The sequence below is a fragment of the Orbicella franksi genome, chromosome 6 (assembly GCF_964199315.1).
Source record: "Orbicella franksi chromosome 6, jaOrbFran1.1, whole genome shotgun sequence".
NCBI classification, from domain to species: Eukaryota; Metazoa; Cnidaria; class Anthozoa; order Scleractinia; family Merulinidae; genus Orbicella; species Orbicella franksi.
Genome location: NC_138150.1, coordinates 28,603,375 through 28,616,099, shown reverse-complemented (window position 1 = coordinate 28,616,099; position 12,725 = coordinate 28,603,375). Strand labels below are relative to the sequence as shown.

The 12,725-nt window shown below is 40.8% G+C and overlaps 1 protein-coding gene and 1 pseudogene across 2 annotated transcripts in view; one reads left to right on the top strand and one right to left on the bottom strand.

Annotated features, from left to right (window-relative positions):
• The window catches only part of LOC145488887 (uncharacterized), a 163,806-nt gene that overhangs the window by 32,163 nt on the left and 118,918 nt on the right, over positions 1–12,725 (bottom strand). The gene's annotated exons all lie outside the window — the stretch shown is intronic.
• LOC145489430 (EGF-like repeat and discoidin I-like domain-containing protein 3) lies at positions 4,281–12,282 on the top strand (annotated as a pseudogene). Its single transcript, XR_014049594.1, has 6 exons — positions 4,281–4,313; positions 5,717–5,851; positions 6,408–6,779; positions 9,768–9,906; positions 10,863–11,181; positions 11,974–12,282. The product of XR_014049594.1 is annotated as an EGF-like repeat and discoidin I-like domain-containing protein 3 (transcript).

Sequence of the window (12,725 nt, the reverse complement as noted above, 5' to 3'; positions counted from 1 at the left end):
TGAAAAGTTTTGCATTAAGTAAAGTGCAATGTTTCATAAATTTATCTTTCCTGGAATGTTGCAAAATGAGTTATTATATAGGACGGTAAATTTATCTGATGCGTGCTGGCCATATGTTTTTTCATTGAGGGTCGAGGGAAAAAAAAAACTCACTGGTTCCCTTGAGGCTAGTCATTAAGTGCTCATTAATACACAAAGTCTTTCTCCCGTAAGTTGGAATGAAACTGCTTTTCTGCGCAATTTTAAAAGCAAGAAAACTAATTAACCTAAAATTTTGCAAAAACTTTACAAAACGTTACTCGCTGGTTTCTATAAAATTAGACTGATTTTAATTTACTTAACGCTGGCATGAGAGCATGTTAGATACTCAGCTATAGCGGGTGGCCTTGATATGCCCAAGACAGCTGTCGTTGCATTTTGTGGAAACAAAATGAATGAAATTCATGAATTTTCCTCTTTGGCAAACATCTCGCTTTAAGGTTACAGTATACCTTCGGGTCGGCAATTTTCTTCAAATTTGGATTTTTGAGTCAAAATAGTGGTCGAAGAATAATCTCTAATTTCTGAAAAAAAAATTGAAAAAGGCTAAATATTGGCGGAGAAATGGCGGTTTTACGTTTTCACCGGAAGTAAAAGTTTACCTCTTGATTGACAGCCCTATGGCGCGTATGCAATCAACCGAGACGATTTTCGCGGGAATTACCTATATGGATGTCACGGATTGACTGCTCAGTTGATCAGCATTGTTGTTCTGACTACCCAGCATTTTTGGTATTAGGCGTGTCTCTATTATGTTATAAGTAAACATAGACCACGTTTAAACCATGGACCAGTTCGAAAAAGCGAAAACAGCGAAGAACGAATGAAAATACATCAACGAGTGAAGAAGCGAAAGTTCGCCACGCGGATGAAGCTATAGTTGTCGTATAAGGCGGGCAAATATTCGTGGTAAGAGAAAAGAAAGGTTCTGTAAAAATTTCGGAACTTGACAGCAATAACAGGGATGCTGACAGAGACTGTCCTGATGAGTCCGATATCGACGAATCGTCGGACTCATTGAGACCATTTGAAATATTATCCATGCACAGTTGCCCACACACAGTTGCTCTCCGCGCTTTCTTGTGTTTGTTTCCTTCGCTCAGCCACTCTAGCGTTCGTATCCATTTTCAGTCTTCCCCATTTTGCCAGACCAGCTTCAAGAAAAACTGAGCTACAGAAAAATTATCTCTCTGCCTTCGGTTCCTTGAGCGCATTGCGAAACACAAGAGTTTTTTAGAGATTCGCGCGTAAATTTCACCAGGAGGTTAACGGTAGTAAACTTTCCCTGCCCTGATTGGCTTAGTTATCTGAGAACCCAGTTGAAGGCGTTTGTGGGCGGAGTTTGTTTGCGAAGCAGAAAATTTTTCTTAGCGCTGTTTTCTCGAATAAATTTTTTCACTGGAAGCAGACACTTTAAAGAATTATAACTCAAAGGGAATTTGTTCAATTGCTCTTAAATTTGGACAGTGGCTAGTTTAACATATAAACTACAAAAGCGTGTCTGGGAATTGTTAATTTCGAAATACTTTTTCTTCGAGAGCGATTTTTGTACGATCACTCGACATTTTTTTAATCCTATTTCGAAAATGTTCTGTAACTTTTTACTGCAATTGAATATGCCAAAACGCAGACACGTTTTTTAAGCGCTTTGGGCCCTGAAACCGAGGAAAAAATTAAATTGGCGAAAAACGAAATTCGCTTTGACTTGTAGCTTTCGAAAGGTGATTCGGGCGCTCGCATTTAGTGGTCGTGAAAAATTCGGCAATTCATTTTCTTTCAAAATTCTTGGTATAGTTTGATAGCCAGCTCCATAAGCTTTAATTTGATATAGGGGTTTAGGTATCTACAGCTTAAACTACACGCGCTACATCGCTTGCGCGCGAGACACCCCTGAAGGTATACTGTAACCTTAAAACGCTTTTAACAAAACCATAAAAGTCATATAAACTAAGATACATGTCACCGAAAGGCTCCGAAAGGAGATCCAACATTTTTTAAGAGGGGGTGGCTGATACCTTGAGATTGCAGAATCAATTGGGCATGCCCCCATGGCCAAATTGTTGCAGTTTGAGAATTGGGACCTAATAGACCATTTCGTATTCTCGGTATTGGATTGGAACTAGCTCGCAACTGAGGCTAATGCTGGAATCTTTTGAAATGCAAGTAGACTATATCCCTTTGCAAGCTAGTTTCAGTCCAATAGCGAAAATTTGAAGATGGCCTATGGAAAACTGTTTTACGAGACATGAAAAACACCATAAAGTAGCGATGTTTTGCGCTATGTCTCCTGGGTAATAAAGGAATATTTTTTTTCCCAACATACAAATCCGTTATTTCTAGCATATTTCGTGGAAAGTTGCTGGAAAGCGTTCAAGTGTATGACGCCAGCCCTTGACGATGGTTTTGTTGAAAAACAACTTGAATAAGCTAGCGGCTGAGAAAATAATCGGCAAGAGAAAAAACTGAGGAAAAACTTGGACACTTTTGACTGAAAATTCTAAAACTTTTAAAGGGGGTCTAATAATGAAAGTTCCCGGAAAATCCTAAACTTGTTGATTTTAATTCCGAAATACGAGCCATTCAACCAAAAATTCCAGGATTGCTGACAGGAAAATCAAATGGTGGGGAAATTTCCGGAACGACATTTTGGAAAATTCGGATATCTTTGTCCTGAGGTAGTTGAGTGGTCAACGAGGGTTGGACCCATCTGACACCTTATTTCGTATTATTTTCCCTTCTTTTACCCCGATAACAAACTATTCTAAAGGAGCACGAGACTCACTGGCTCTAAAGGCTTGAATCGGTCAAAATGTTCGTTTTTTAGGTCACTGTCGTAATTTGCGATTCACCATTGATCCAATCCATGATTACCGACTGGAGAATCACGTGATACGAACTATTGATGTCAACGATGAGGATATCTGCCAACTGCAATGCTACATGGAGCCAAACTGTGTCAATTATAATTTTAACAAGAAGGAAGCGGCAAATGGACAACAAAAATGTGATCTGAATAGCGCTACTTATGAACATGACAACGAACACTCAGGCGACCTCGCGAAGAACGAAAATTATGTGTATCGTGGAGCTTAGGTAAGTATTCAACTGCCGCTCGTACGTAGTACTCAAAGGTGAGCCTGCTCGCAAGCTAGACTCGCACATATCGTGTAACCAAACCCGGTTTATGACAGAGGCGAGTAAAATCGTATACCCTGTCCTGCGGCACGTACCTGTATAGCCTAAATAAGGGAGTACCCCCAGGGGGGGGGGGGGGTGGGCGGGTTTGTCAGGTCAAAGCCAAAGGTAATACCAAACCCAAAGCTAGCCTTTCATCAATGATGTCATAGATAGGAAATATGTTATGGATGTCACTGGATTTAACTATTTCACAGGTATTTTTCTTTTCTTTTCTTTTCTTTGAAGAATTCTTGTGCGAAGACACCTTGTAAGAACAACACAACCTGCTAGGCTGGTTTTACAGACAGAGATTACCAGTGTTTGTGTATTCTCGGATTTACTGGCCATGACTGTGGAGAGGGTAAGGGTCATCAACTCTACTAGTTATAATTAACAATTAGACCTGTAGCCCTTGCGCGCTACGGTTCAATAGCCCATGAGACGAAGCCGAATGGGTTATTGACCCGTGGCCTGCAAGGGCGAAGGATCTATTTGTTTAGACCCAACTAGTCGGACAGAAAAGGGAGTTATACAGTTAGCAAATGCAAGTTGAAGAAATACTTATTTGGGAATAAAACGAAAGAAAGCGTCACGCTCGATGGCGCCAAAATCGCTACTGGAGGACTATTACTAATAGTCCTCTAGTAGCGTAGCCAATTAAAATGCAGGATTTGCATTAGTCCACTAGTTGGGTGATACTAATAAGAGATAATCCCTTCAGGCTGTGCGCGTTAAAACCCGTGCTATTTAACAATTTGATCATGAGTCCATGACCCCAGAGTTTTCTGACTTCCAGCGGCAGCCAAGCGTCGACAAGCCGCAGCCGAGAGGACCATTATTTTTAGTAACAGGAAACTGTAGCTAAATGAATGGAACCAATATTAAATCCAAGCTTGATGCTCTATAGGAAAAATTTGAACATCTGTAACAGGACTAGACGACTTATGCCAATGATATTTCTTTTGTTGCTTCAGATGTAAACGAGTGTGCTAAAGGAACACACAACTGTGACGTTAATGCTGTATGTAACAACACCCGGGGATCCTATAACTGCACTTGCAAAGATGGATTTCATGGAGATGGAAGAAAATGCACAGGTAACTATCTGTGACACAGTTTGGTTTGAATTTACCAAATCTGGGTGAGCTTACATATGAGCATCAGAATGAGGCACACTACGCCGGAAAGTTAAGTTTTGTGACCATACCATTTCAATAAAGTGTTTTCCAACTGTTTAAGTTGTGAATATAACTGCGATGATCAATCATGTCTCAATATCTTTCTCCACAGTTTAAGAATATGATATTTTATATGTTCACTTGCATCTTCACCATCTACAAGTATATTACGAACTCACTGGGTGACCAGCTCCCAGTTGGCTAGATAGCAGCTCAGTCACGGGCAGAGCATTGCATCGGTATCGCCGAGGACACGGGTTCGAATCCCGTTCAAGCCTGATTTATTTTTCAGGCTTTAATTTCACAACTGCCTAAGTTGTGTATATAACTAAGATGATCAGCTATGTCTTCAAAGGGTTTTCCACTTAGATTCTTTTTGTTCTTTTAGATATCGATGAGTGTACCAACGGAACACACAACTGCAGTGCTAATGCTGTGTGTGATAATACCCGGGGATCCTATAACTGCACGTGCAAAGATGGATTTTATGGAGATGGAATAAACTGCACTGGTAACTATCTGTAAGGTCTAATTCACATTAGCGACAACGAACATCGACATAAAGACATAAGGTTAGGTGAAAAGAAGACTTTAAACATGGATGAAGAAACACTTGTTGCATTTGCAACATTTCTGTTTCTTTCCTTCGACAACGGCGGAAAGAAAACAAAGGAGAAAATATGTTAGAATTAAAGAGTGGATGCGGCTGATCTTTCAAGAACAAGCTAGAAGAGCATACCGCCGGTACCCCAACCTCGTCAGAGGGCTTAGTTTGGTTAATAGAGAGTATTGTTTCATATCATACAAACGTGATTAACTTTCCTGATCTCAGTCACCGCCATTTTGCAATTCTAGTGGATATGATTGAATAATACTACTCCAAGGCGAGGGGATAGTGTTGGTGGCGGACTGGGTTCGACAATTCGCGCGCGCGGATTGGTTCTTTGTTTTGTTGTTATGTTGATGATGTTCACACTTGTTTTAACAGAAACGTTATGTCATGACGACATAGACATAATGACATAAGGAACTCACACTCACTCAATCCTATTCGTTCCCAGTGGTGGAGCATAGGTCGTTCACTGTGGTGCCCGCCACATCAGGACCCTATTTTGAGTAGTGCGTTTCACTTCCCGCTACGTGAGCTGTCTTTCCCCTGGTTGTGCCATTCTTGTGCGCCTCCAGGTGTGCTGGGGTCTTCCTTTATCGCTCTTCCCCTGTGTGTTCCCCTCTGTGGGAAATCGACATAAGGAAAATATGTTTTTTTCTTCCTTACGCCGTTACGTTCATGTCGTCATGTTGCTATTGTGTCGTTATGTCAGGATGTTCACACTGTCAACATACATAACGACACAACGTCTTTCTTATGCCGTTTTGCTTATGAAGTTGTGTCGTTATGCCGCAAATGGGAAATAGGCGTAACACAGTTTGGTTTTAATGAATTCTATCAGACACAGGTAAGCTTATATATATGCATCAGAATGAGGCACACTATGCTGGAGCAAATAAAGTCTCGTGACCATACCATTTCAATGAAACGTTTTTCAGTCATATTCCCTGTTCAAATGTTCAAATGTTGTTGTTTATAGTGGTCAATGCGCTTAGCTACACCTAGCTAGTTCACAGGCATGCCACTTTAAATGAAAGAAACAAATATATCAACTAACGTAATAGGCTTAAAAATCCCAACCGGCGGGAGGAAGACCAGTTGGCTATTTACAAGCATGATCGAAGAGTTCAACTAGGGTCTACAGAGAAACAACTCCAGCTAAGTGGTCAGAGCGGGAATTGAACCCGCGACCTCCGGATTTCAAGTCCGGCGTCCTAACCACTCGGCCACGTTGCCGCACTGAGTGATGTGTTTTCTATTGGCAACGTCTCTTGGTTCCTCTTTGCATTTCTGATGTAGGTGCTCGATGTCTTAACGCAGAAATGATCTCCAAGAGAAGATTTTCACAGGACCTCTCTATAGTCGCAGAGGTTTCCACTCATTATGACTAACAAAACTTGTAGGTTTCATTAGGGTTCTACTTACCATCCGGCTTGATTTCTCTCTTAGCGTGTCAGGAACCTCTTAGAATGGAAAGTCGCTTTATTTCTGACGCTCAGATTTCAGTCTCTTCACAATATAGCAGCAATCACGCCGCAGTGCAGGCAAGACTGCACTACAAGGCCAGAGGATTCAAGCGAGGAAGTTGGTCAGCGCGTTTTACGGATCGCAATCAGTGGTTGCAAGTCGATCTGGGAGCTGAAATCTCAGTTAAGGCTATAGCGACTCGAGGCAGGAATAAGTATAACCAGTGGGTAACCGCTTACAAGTTAGAATACAGCAATGATGGAGCCTCCTTCCTGTATTACAAAGACCCGGGATGCAACGCAGATAAGGTAAAGCAGTATGACTGATCGTGGAGGTACGGTGGGCTTATGGTCAGCGCACTCGTCTCCGTTCGAGCGGTCCGGGTTCGACTCCAGGCTGGGAACATTTTGTAGGTTCTTGGGTAGGACACTTAACTGTCACAGTGCCTCTCTCCACCCAGGTGTATAACTGGGGACCGGTGGTAACCCTGCGATGGACTAGCATTCCATCCAGGAGGGAGTAGAAATACTCCTAGTTGCTTCATGCTACAGAAACCGGAGATAAGTTCCGGTTTGATGGGCCACTTGGCTTGTGTGCAGACTTTACCTTATATACCTAACCTTACCTTTATGACTGATCAGAATCACCTTTTTCCCAAGACATGAGAACATTGTACGAGAAGGAAGGAAGAAAATGATCGTTAAAAAGGAGATACTATTGAGTAATTTTAAACACAAGTTAACAACTAGTACTGGAGGGAACGTATCTGAAGCTCACTTGCATGTTGAAGGAAGAACTTAGCCTGCGCTGACCATCAAAATCCATATTCTATTTATGCAGGATTCACCTTGGGAGAACATAATTAATTATCACGACTGAGACAGTCATCATTACCGTCCGCGTAACTGCTCTAATTAACAAATTAAGAAGCCAAAGTGCATTATAGCGGAGCTCGTACGCGCCGAAGGCACGTGACTATATCGCGGGCTCAGGTTTAGAGCTCATTGAGGTTGCGTGTTTTTTAAAAGTTGACCGCTGACCAGTTACTGGTTTACCGATTGGATCGGGCTCAAGTCACGTTATTTCTCTGGGGAAGAAAGGAGGAGTACTCGCAAAGGCAAAATTTCGGCGGAAATTAATCCCTGGCGCGTTGTTGACTTTTCTTTTGGCATATTCCTTGGACAATCGTCTCTTGGAAAGTCCCTGATATATTGCGTACGTAATTTCTACAATCTTGGTTAGGCTTATTGGGTATAGTTCGTAAAAATGTAACTGGAAAAAATACCAAAACCACACGCTAAACAATTACATGCTCACAATTGCTTTTATTTGAGTTTTTTTATCAAAGAAAAATAATTCTATTTTTCCTTTATCTTCAGTTATTGCAATGAGAAGCCCCGCTTTTTGGCTTGGCTAAATCTATATATTATATAAAACCAGGAGCCATAATCGGGGACGGAGACCGTAGGTCTTAGGATCCGCGCGCACCCATGATATGGGACAATTTTTCTATTTTTAGAACAAATTGCGCCATCTTGACGTCATATATACGCGCGGATCCACGCACATGTCAGGGGCTCTCGCGTGGATGTTGTCACGTTACGTGATCAAATAGTGAGAGTTGAGAGATTATCTTGCGTATTTTTCACAGTGATGGCAGGGAATAAGGCAGGGAATACGAACCAGGGCGCTTATATGTAGTTTTATGCTCTGAGCTAACGGAAAAGGTGGGTTTTTCAGGGTCGAAAACAAGACTTCAATCTCCCGCTAGCAATGAATAATAAGATCTGCTTGCGCTAGTTGCAAACTTACGCGTATGTTTTTGCGTTTGCTCTGACTTAAGAATGTAGCAAGAAAACTCTCTCCTCTGGTATCGAGTTAATTTGTGAGTTTCTCGGACAATGGTTAATCATAACCAAAATCTGTTTTGATGGTTTCTTATTGTTTCTGCTTGTTTGGTGAGTTTGCAAACGTTTTTGAAAGGAAAGTCTGACGCGTACAATTAGCTCATTTGCATAGTGCAGCTCGTGCATTTTCAAACCCGAGTCGGTGTTTTCAATTGTCAACAAATCTTGACAAAGATTTCTTTCGTTATCTTTTGTGCTGAGATGCTGCAACAAATTTCACGAACGCAAAAAAGGCCACTAACATGTGTGTTTCTTCAACATAAGCATAGTGAAGTTTTACACTGCGAAAATGAAAATAGACAACGAGTTTTGATAACTCGATCAACAAAATCGAAATCGTTATTCGAAGTTGATTAAAGAAAGCGTCATCGTAACTTTGCTGATTATTTCTGCTTTATTCACATATTTTCAGCTTAGCTTTTAATATGTTCTCAAACATTTATCAATCTTAAACATATTTAAAAACTATAGAGTTGTTGCTTGAGTTCGATGTACGCTTTCACACGAAAGTGCGGCGGAAGTACAATTTGTCATGTTTACTGACTGTACTAAACACGCATCGGCGGGCGCTCTCATTCATCGACAAGAGAGAATTTACTGGGTTTTTACACGAATAAAACTGAGCAGTACCTACGGAAGTAAAGTTATTGGGCCTTGATGAAACATCAAGCGTTGCTTACAATTCAGGCGAAGCTCAAACTAGCAATTATTTTGTTTTACTTTTCGGTCGCGATAGACTGGCAAATTCCTCGCAAACGTGTGGCAAGAGGAGCTAGGAAAGTATGAAGTCCTGAAACTCTGCTATATCTAAATATATCCAGCTAGTGTTTTTTTTTTTTTTTTTTGCTGTGTAATGGAAACGGTGTTAATCTTCAACATATGTGAAATTTAAAGTGGAGTAATGCACAGCTCATGTAAAAGAAGCATCCGTCGGAACACAACTTGGTCAGCCATATATATAAGCTTAAAGAGGAACATACCTAAATTCGACACTGTCTTACTTCACTCAACCTGGAGCATCTTACGACGAAAATACTTAAGCAAAATTCCAACAGACGTAAACGCGCTGAGTTGTGGGCCAAAAACATAAAAATTTCGGGAATTTCGGACGCCATTACCCCCGCGCGACATCCGCAAAAATCCTCGCAGCATGTACGCGCGTGTGCCGCAGGCGATGGCGCAATTTGTTCTAAAAATAGAATTATTGTCCCATATCATGGGGACAACCCCAATACTAGAAATGGCGCGCGCTTACGGTCTCCGTCCCCGATTATGGCTCCTGGTAAAACACAAGAATTTTAACCCACCGGGTGTCTTTTTATTCATTCATTTATTTATTTATTTATTTATTTATTTATTTATTTATTTATTTATTGGCATTTTGTTTAGATTTTTACAGCAAACACTGACCAAGATACCGTTTTATATTACCCTCTAAGCCTGCCAATCAAAATACGTTACATTCGAGTTGTTCCATGGACATGGCACAGTCGTATTTCTATGAGGATGGAGCTCTATGGTTGTCCAGGTAGCTCAATATGTTTGTACTAAAACAGTGTATTGACACGCGAAGTTCGTTCTACATCCGCTTTGCTGGGTTTCGGTACGTCTTGCTGTGAATATGCGCAAGCTAATTTCCAGGTATTTTTAATAAGACTGTAAAAAGCAACTCCAAAAATATGTAAAATTTCATTTGTTCTACATAACAATTCTTGCTCTTAACAAGGTACTAGCATAACGAAAGGTAATTAAATTGAATTTTCTCTAATACAAATTGCCAATGCCGATATCAGTTTTATTTTATTTATTATTTATTTTTTTTCGTAATCTACTGTAGGTCTTATACGTCGGGTAACATGAGGTGGCGTGGCGAGGTTAAAATTGCTATTGTGAAAATACACAAAAAAATACAAATGCCATCCTAACTGAATCCTCAAATAGGCTTATTAATATTATTGTTATTAATATTAGGATTATTAACCCTATTCATATCTGGGGTTGCTATAGAGGCCTCGCCAACTTTGAACGTTTGCAAATTAAAAATCAGTGAAGTAAAGAGCTTTAGACATAATGCCTTTTCCTGAACTTTACCTGTCAAACGATTTGGTACGACATGCCATTGGTCAAGATATCGATATTTCCATGGCAACCGTATTTTGACGTGCATGTCTTTAAAATTTGAATTTTCCTGCAGTAACTCCTGCTTTTTGTTAGATATATTAGCTATCTTTATCGGTTTTGACTATATATTTTGAGCCAGTTTTTGTGGCGTTGTAAATCATCCAAGGTCCATTGTCATAGCTTTAATGGTATAGGGGTTATAAGGCGAGTGTGTCAAAAACCAACCTCCTCCCTGTCTCAGAAGAAAAAAAACGCCCTGTCTGAATAGGGTTAATGTCATACCAGGTAACAAATTGAAAATTGTTCACAAGGTAGTACGTTGATAATTTAACTTTCTGTTTCACCGTCTTTTCTTTTGCGAAGAATGTCAGGATCCTCTTGGAATGGAAAGCCGCGCGCTCTCCGACGCTCAGATTTCTGCTTCGTCCGCGTGGGATCCGAACCATGCGGCCATACAAGGGAGACTGAACTTTCAGGCAGGTGATGGGAAGAGCGGAGCCTGGTCGGCGAAACAAAATGATCAAAATCAGTGGCTCCAAGCAGATCTGGGCTACAGCAAAAAATCACACATTTAGCGACGCAGGGGAGGAATGCATATAATCAATGGGTGACCAGTTACAAAGTGGAATACAATAACAATGGCGTGTCCTTCCATTGTTATCAAGAACATGGCATCGACAAGGTATGTGAACTTACTTATACTTGCTTAGTACATCCCTCTGGAAACCTGCTAACGCCCATCCTGTGGTGTATTTTTTTTCGAATTTTTTTTTCCTCACCCGTGATGACGTTAAGGGTCTTTAGACCCTCCTGACCCTGGTAGATACTGAAATGTCCCTATTTTCTAAAGGGAAACAAACAAAAAACTAACCTGTGAAAATTCAAAATGGTAAGTGCCCTTCTCATGTGCCTTTGGGCTACAGAGAAAGACGTTGTTGCCACGGGCATTTTGTTTGAATTCTCGGAAAAGTTTTTCGATAATTTAGTCACAACAACCACAACAGTCATTTTATTCCGTCCAAACACACTGACCGTGGAGAAACACCCTGATGAATACAATTTTTTTCAGACCTGTTGAGGTCTTATCAAATCCATAGCCAATATCCAGGCTATATCTCTTTCATGTGGGCTTTTTCAGATGGAAATTGCCAACTGGTAGCTCGCTCAATACCGATAAAAGTCGCCGAGACCTAGTTATACATGTAATATCCTTAACATAGTTTTTCGGTCAACTTGTCTAGCAGTTATCACTACAGCAAACTTTTTTTTATCAGAAGTTAAGTTTAGTGTAATGCATGGATTATTTTTCCAGGGCGTTTCCGCATTTGAGGAACTTTGGTATACGGGTGCCAAATGGAAATTGTTTCGCATATATTTGGTCTTCCAGAGCGCTTTTTTTTTAAATTTTGATCCTAATAAAATGATATTTTTTTCCGGCTAACACTACTTTCTGTCTTTTTAAATTCGTATTCAGATTTTTACTGCAAACTCAGACCGAGACACGATTGTGTACAACGTCGTGAGTCCACCCATAACAGCTCGCTACATTAGAATCGTTCCCAGAGCCTTTTTAAATCACATTTCCATGAGGTTGGAGATCTACGGTTGCTAAGGTAAACAACTATCCGGCTAACGGTTGCTAGGATAAATAGTTATCCAGCTACTTGGCAAAGTTAATAGGAAGTGGCCAGAAATTAGATTCTGGGAGCGACCCTCTGTGAAAGGGCGGCCACGCTATTAGCCACGCTACTAGCCACGCTAATAGCGGCTCGCGGCATCGCCGCTCGCACGTCACGCTCACTTGTTTCGCGTACTTTCCTGCGACTTTTCAAGGAAAGGAGAGAATCTAAGAGCGAGGAGGCCCTCAGGGCAAATTGCGGATTTTGATATCACTTAGTGAGTTGAGGGACTAAACGGCATTGTTTTTGCCCACCGAACTATTGCAGTTCAAGAAATGCTTCCTGTTTTGTTCGTGGTGGTTTTCGTGGATCTGCCACGAAATCTTCTCAAACTCATTAACAGTTTATCAATTGCAAGTTTAAACAATGGAAATTATGACCGTGACGGTGTTTGGATATCTGATCGTAACAGACTTTTTCGATTTTATTTCTCCGTTTGTTTCCTTAGTTCTAGTTTCGATTGAGAAGATATATCAAACACTCAGAACGGTGTTTGATCACATTTCCAAACACCTCGAAGTTCGTCAAAAATACTCCGCTGCGCGTC